The sequence below is a fragment of the Enhydra lutris genome, unplaced genomic scaffold (genome assembly GCF_002288905.1).
Source record: "Enhydra lutris kenyoni isolate GAN:26980312 unplaced genomic scaffold, ASM228890v2 scaffoldscaffold16, whole genome shotgun sequence".
Classification (NCBI taxonomy): Eukaryota; Metazoa; Chordata; class Mammalia; order Carnivora; family Mustelidae; genus Enhydra; species Enhydra lutris.
In genome coordinates this window covers 2,134,473-2,141,104 of record NW_019154100.1, presented here as the reverse complement: position 1 = coordinate 2,141,104, position 6,632 = coordinate 2,134,473, and the positions used below count along the sequence as shown (strand labels likewise).

At 39.0% G+C, this 6,632-nt stretch overlaps 1 pseudogene; it reads left to right on the top strand.

Moving 5' to 3' along the window:
* Nucleotides 1-854: 854 nt before the first annotated feature.
* Nucleotides 855-4,521, top strand: LOC111147201 (annotated as a pseudogene).
* The last annotated feature ends 2,111 nt before the right edge of the window (nt 4,522-6,632 follow it).

Below are 6,632 nucleotides of genomic sequence, written 5' to 3'. Positions count from 1 at the left end.
GTGCATAAAGAAATCCCTAAAAAACATGAGAGAGTGTCTGTTATGAGCAGGCAGCTTAAATTCTCTCCCCAAACTTGATTCTCCATTTCTCTATTGCTGGAGATTATCTTGGGCTCCGTACTTGTCTAACTTTAGTTTCTTTTCTTAAACAGTGAGGATAATACTAGTCCCTACCCCACAGGGTTGTTTGAGGGCATACCAAGGTGAGATACACGAAATGCCTTCTGTATACTTAGTCTTATTTGAAGTCTTATATAAATCGTATAGCAGGTGTTACTATTCACTGGTAAAGCATTTGGGCTCTGAAGTGAAGATTCTTGGTTCTAAATTGCTGTTTCATTACTAGCGTGTGTAGCTTATATACTAACCTCACTAAACCTTGTTCTATCTGTAAGAGGATAAAACCAATACCTACTTTGCAGTATTGTTTTAAGAATTGAAGGATATAATATATATAAATATTGCAGTGTAGCACCTAGAAAGTGCTAAGCAATTATAGATGTTATTATTAATAGGATCATTGTTCATATTAATGCTGACAGTAGAAAACTGGATAAGAACATTTACTTCAAGGTTTAATTGAGATTGTTCCTTATTCCTTTTTTCCCTATGGAAGTCTGATGAAGATTTTCCAGGCTCTGTGTTTGTTCTTTTCATGTGTAAATGTGATTTTCTTTGCTACATTAGCATCTTAAATTCTGAAGTCCTTAGAGACCAGTTGGTGAGGAAAGGATTTTCTATTCATTCTTCCATCATCCTGCACATGAAGCCCTACTCTGTCAGGGGACATGGGCTTGTTGGATGGACTGGCTGTGATACTCTTTGCTTACTAGCCTGCATGCTCTGCTGGTAAGATGCTAACCCCAGCTAGTTACTCCATCAATTACCAGATCTTTTATCAGTTAACTTCCACAACCCTCCCTAGGGCAGGTGAGAATTTCTGGATTCCTTCCATGACCTTATAGCCAAACTGGAGATCTCCACTCAGGCCCTTTCTCTGCCCCACCCTGCCATGTCTCTGACTTGAGACTGAGACAAGCTTCCCTGGGTTGGCTGCTCTCCATCCTAATTGCCAAAGCAAATGTGGAGAAAAACCCCCCAGGTTACTGAGAATGGAAGAAAAGTAGGACTTTCCTTAGCTACTCTTTTTTTTTATTAAAAAAAAAAAAAAGATTTTATTTATTTATTTGAAAGACAGAGCTCAAGTAGGCAGAGAGGCAGGCAGAGAGCGAGAGGGGAAGCAGGCTCCCTGCTGAGCAGAGAACCCGATGTGGGACTCCATCCCAGGACCCTGGGATCAGGGCCTGAGCCGAAGGCAGAGGCTTAACCCACTAAGCCACCCAGGCGCCCCCTCCGTAGCTACTTCTTGATGAATACAGACTATTTTCCTTCCCTACTAGCTAAAGAAAGGAACTCCCAAGTTTTGAATCTCCCGTTACACATTTTACCACTTACTATTTCTGCTTTTTAAAAAAGTCTCTTTTCCTGAAAAATTCAGCTCCTGTATATCAATTTCTTCCTCCAATACCACAGCTGTCCTAAATATTGGTGATGCCAACATCACCAAAAACCTCCAGTGTCTTGCCCTCAGATCCTTCAATGATACTGGCCTGACTTCTGCTACTCACTCCTGTTTATAGCTTAGATTTTTTTGTCATTATTATTAATGATATCTCTTCAGTCATTTCAATTTCTAGCTTCTCCTTCTCTGATCATCACTTTTTATCTCTCCAGCTGATGTCCTTTAATGGTTTAGCTCCAACAATCCTTTTACTCTCAGGGACTTGAAACTATCTCATCTCCCACTTTTTCCATGTCCTTAAAACATTTTCTCACACCCTTTCTTCTGTTACAATTCCAAGTTTCATCTTATAATCATTCCTTTGCACAATACCACTACTCCCTTGTATCTCTCTTGTTCCATTATGCTGCATGGCTATAGTTAAATAAGGCTCTTTGTAGCACCCATACCCATGCATGGAAAGTTGAAGATGGTTGGAGAAAATCTTGCCCTCCTGCTGATGGGTCTCATTTATAAATTTATGACACCCTCAAGTGGGCCCTAATGATGCCTAACAACCTTTTATATTTCTCTTGTGTATTTACTCCCTCAGTACTTAGGTAACTTTTCAGCCCTTTTCTTTCCTCGAGAATCCTTTTTATTTATTTATTTTTAAGATTTTATTTATTTATTTGACAGAGATCGCAAGTGGGCAGAGGGGCAGGCAGAGACAGAGAGGAGGAAGCAGGCTCCCCGCCGAGCAGAGAGCCCGATGCGGGGCTCGATCCCAGGACCCTGGGACCACGATCCGAGCCGAAGGCAGAGGCTTTAACCCACTGAGCCACCCAGGCGCCCCTTTCCTTGAGAATCTTTATCACTTCTTCTCTTACTCTTATTCTCTTCTAATGATAATAAAAGCATCATGAGACAGTTTGCCTTGGTTTACACCTTCTCATGTTTCTACTTGTGTATATCAGAGCTCATGTGTTCTTCCTTAACTCCTTTATATGAATGAACTGTCGAAATTCCTAACAAAGGAAATGCCTCTCTTCATGCACAAGGTCTCATGCCCTTATCCTTTTAAGAACTTTATGGTGATTGCCCTTTTTCATTCTTGCATCATCCGTTCTCTTTCTTTTGGACTTTTGCATGAGCATATGGTGATTTCTCTTAACAATCTGCCTCTACTATTTTCCCCAGCTACTCCCCTCATTTCTCTCATTTATAGCAAAGCTCCTAAAGAGCTTTTACTCCAATTCTTTCTTCTCTTCTGGACTGCACCTACTCATTCAGATTTCATACCTTAGAACTCTTAAGAATCCTTGTGGTGTTCACCAGTGTTCTCCAAGTTGGCTAAATCCAATGCATTTATTTGGAGATCTTGATATCTTGAAGATGATTCAGAACTAACATGTCACATCCTGAACTCTTCATCTTGTCATTCCCACCTCAGAATCAACATCCTCCTTTACTTCTTCAAAATAACTTTTCTGTGTGGTACTGGAGTGGTGGTTACATGATCTATACTATTTGTTAAAATCTATACAAAATGATTGTTCTTTAATTTCATAGGATAAAATACAAAGCAGTGAACATTGAATGATGGCACTTTTTTATTCAAACTTTCCAAAGTTTGAGCCAAAACCCTTATAATGTCCTACAAGTCCATTCTGCTTTAGTCATAGTGCACCCCATGTACCTCAAACAGAAGATACACTCTTGTTTCAGGATCATTATACTATAGTCAAAGAATGTAGACTCTAATATTTCAATTTAAAAAAATTTATATTTTCATAATTAGTCTAATATATGGCCAATTTTTTTAAATGGCTAAGGGGCATTTTAAAAGGAATATTATCTCTAGCATAAATTTCCAAAACCAAATTTATTATTAGTCATTTTCTCTATAGCATCATTTTACTTTTGACTACTTAATCTGTCAAATAATGAGAAAGGATATTAAAATATGTCACCATAGTGGAAGCTTATTATCTAACATGATCAGCACGGAGTGAACCAATTAATCCAAAAGATCTGTTAAGACTGGGGATAGAGTTTGATTGGTAGCAGAAGCAGAGAGCAGACCCCAGAGAGCCCTGAGCAGCCCTACCAACCCCCACTGGCCTAGTTACCATCACACCTGGGGAGACAGCCACAGCTGCCACGGACTCACATCCTGGCCTGCCATTGGGGATAAGAAGATCATCACAAGGAAGGTTTTGGGAACAGTAAAATGGTTGAGTGTGAGAAATGGATATGGCTTCATCAACAGGAATGACACCAAAGAAGATGTGTTTGTATACCAGACTGCCATAAAGAACAATAATACTGGGAGACGCCGTCCCAGTGGAGGAGGTAGAGAGACGGTGGAGTTGGATGTTGTTGAAGGAGAAAAGGGTATGGAGGCAGCAAATGTGACAGGCTGTTGTTGAGTTCCAGTGCAAGGCAGTAAATACGCAGCAGACCAGAACCATCATAAGACATTCTCCACGATGCAGGGGTCCTCCACACAATTACCAGCAGAATTACAGAACAGTGAGAGTGGGGAAAAGAAGGAGGGTTGGGAAAGTGCTCCTGAAGGCCAGACCCCAACAGCACCAGCCCTACCACCGGTGACGGTTCCCACCTTACTGCATGTGCAGACCCTCTGGGTGTCAGCCACAGTCTTCCAACCCTCCTTTGCGGGGAGAAGTGTTGGAAGGTGCTGACAACCAGGATGCAGGAGAACAAGACTGACCAGTGAGATAGAGTACGTGTCAGGCTTGTAGAGACCACAATTCCGCAGAGGTCCTCCTCTCCAAGGATAGCCTAGAGAGAATGGCAAGGAGGAAGATAAGGAAAATCAAGGAGATGGGACCCAAGGTCAGCAGCCACCTTGTTGTCGGTGCTGCCACAGCTTCACTTGACAACACAGGCGCCCAGAACATCCTGCACCACAAGATGCCAAAGAGACAAAAGCAGCTGATCCACCAGCTGAGAATTCCTCTACTTCTGAGGCTGAGCAGGGCCTGGCTGAGTAGATGCCGGCTTACCATCTCTACCATCATTTGGTTTAGTCATCCAGCATGAAGGAATGAAGATGAAGTTCCAGCAATAACATATGAACAAAAGATTGGTACTGAAGACCTGAAGTGCTTGCCTTTTTTTTTTTTCCCCATTGACCAGATAATGCAGATAGTTCTATTTATCTATGAAGCATGGTTTTTTTGTTTTTTTGTTTTTTGTTGTTTTTTTTTTTTAATCTAAAGATGTCTCTTTTTGGTAATGACAAATGTGTTTTTTAAAAAAGCCTGGTTTTTCTCCACACACCTTTAAAAGTTTTAAATTTTATCATATCTGGTCAAGTTGAGATTTTTAAGAACCTGATTTTAAATTCATAATAAAAGTTTACAATTTGATTTTTTTTTTTCAAAAAAGTCAACAAATGACAATCACCTATTAATAAAGGTCTTAAATAATAGTAGAAAAGACTGGGGACTGGGGCACCTGGGTGGCTCAGTCTGTTAAGCATCTGCCTTTGGCTCAGTTCATGATGTCAGGGTCCTGGGATAGAATCCCACATCGGGCTCTCTGCTCAGAGGGGAGTCTGCTTCTCCCTCTTCCTCTTCCTGCTGCTACCCTTGCTTATACTCTCTCTGTGTCAAATAAGGGAATAAAATTCACTTTAGAAAAAAAAAAGACTGGGGATAAAGAGAAATAATGTATACATATTGAAAACATTTTTTCTTTCTTTCTTTCTTTCTTTCTTTCTTTCTTTCTTTCTTTCTTTCTTTCTTTCTTTCTTTCTTTCCTTCCTTCCTTCCTTCCTTCCTTCCTTCCTTTCCTTGCTTGCTTGCTTGAAAACATCACCTGTATTTACTCGTTAATCTTTTGGTGCAAAGCCAAAGCCTTAGAGCATGGACGGTAAATTGGAGTTCTGTTACTTGTGTGACTTAATCACAGCTATTATGTAAGTTCTGTCATTTTAATTGGATTTTTAAAGTGGAGAGTTCAGAGACATTTTTGAAAGTGATCTGAGTATAGAATGTGTCTAGGTTTTTACAATTAGTATTTGATCTCCTTATAATTTACATTTGTGTCCCCACCCCTAATTTGGCCAGAGTGTTTAGAGAGTCACACTGAGGCTTTATAAACTCATTGAGTTTTAATTAAGTATAAACTTTTTACATATTTTTAATATGCAGTATTTAATATACTACAGCAGGTTCAGTATCTGGTACTACAGATGTATGCATGTCTGGGAACAAATATGACTGACCATCGATAAGCATGCAGTTCAGTTTGTGGGACTAGAAGGATAGGAGCATGCAGTGCGAGCAACCCATCAGTGGTTAGTGTTCAGAATGCTGTGGATATGTCAGCATGTTTTATAGAGGAATAGAAATTGTCTGTTAATCTAGAGAGTTAAGAGAGCTCTTACTGCATTACTGTGTTTCTGTTAATGTCAGCTTTTATTTTCAACACATTTTTTTTGCTTTGTTTTATCCTTTATTTGATGCATAAAAGTTGATGACAGTTACAGCCTTTGAGCTTTGCTATTTGATACATAAAAGTAACATTCTTTGTTCCTTTGAAGCTTTCACCTCAAATTTGAATTTGTCTCTTACTGTTACTGTAACCTTTATTTAATGCTTCTTATCTCTTTGTTTTCTGTTAGAGCTAGAGTTTCTTTGATATTTTTCCCTTTTGTAATTTGGAAGGCCTCCAAATTGCTAGAGATCAATTTGAAGAATTTAAAAAATTTTCTGGATTCTGTATTACTCAAAATATAGCTTCAGTAACTGTCAACTTTCCTCATTTAGATGAAGTGTTGGCAAACTTCCAATTTTTTTCACTCTCCTAACTTATATTTTGTAATATATTTTCCATAATCATTCTTCACATTTATATACATATGCACACATACGTGTATATGCACACTTAAACATGTACACACTCAAACATAATGCTCACTAACAAATTCCTCTTTTATTGGCTACTAATTTGGATTAATTTACTTGTGTATTCAAATAGCTTCCTCTCCTTGCAGTGGCATTTAAACAATACTTTTCACACCATGTTTTTATCCGAAAAATTTTCTTATATTGCTTATTTTCCAGAATGGCAGTTTATTAGACTGTAGATTTGACGA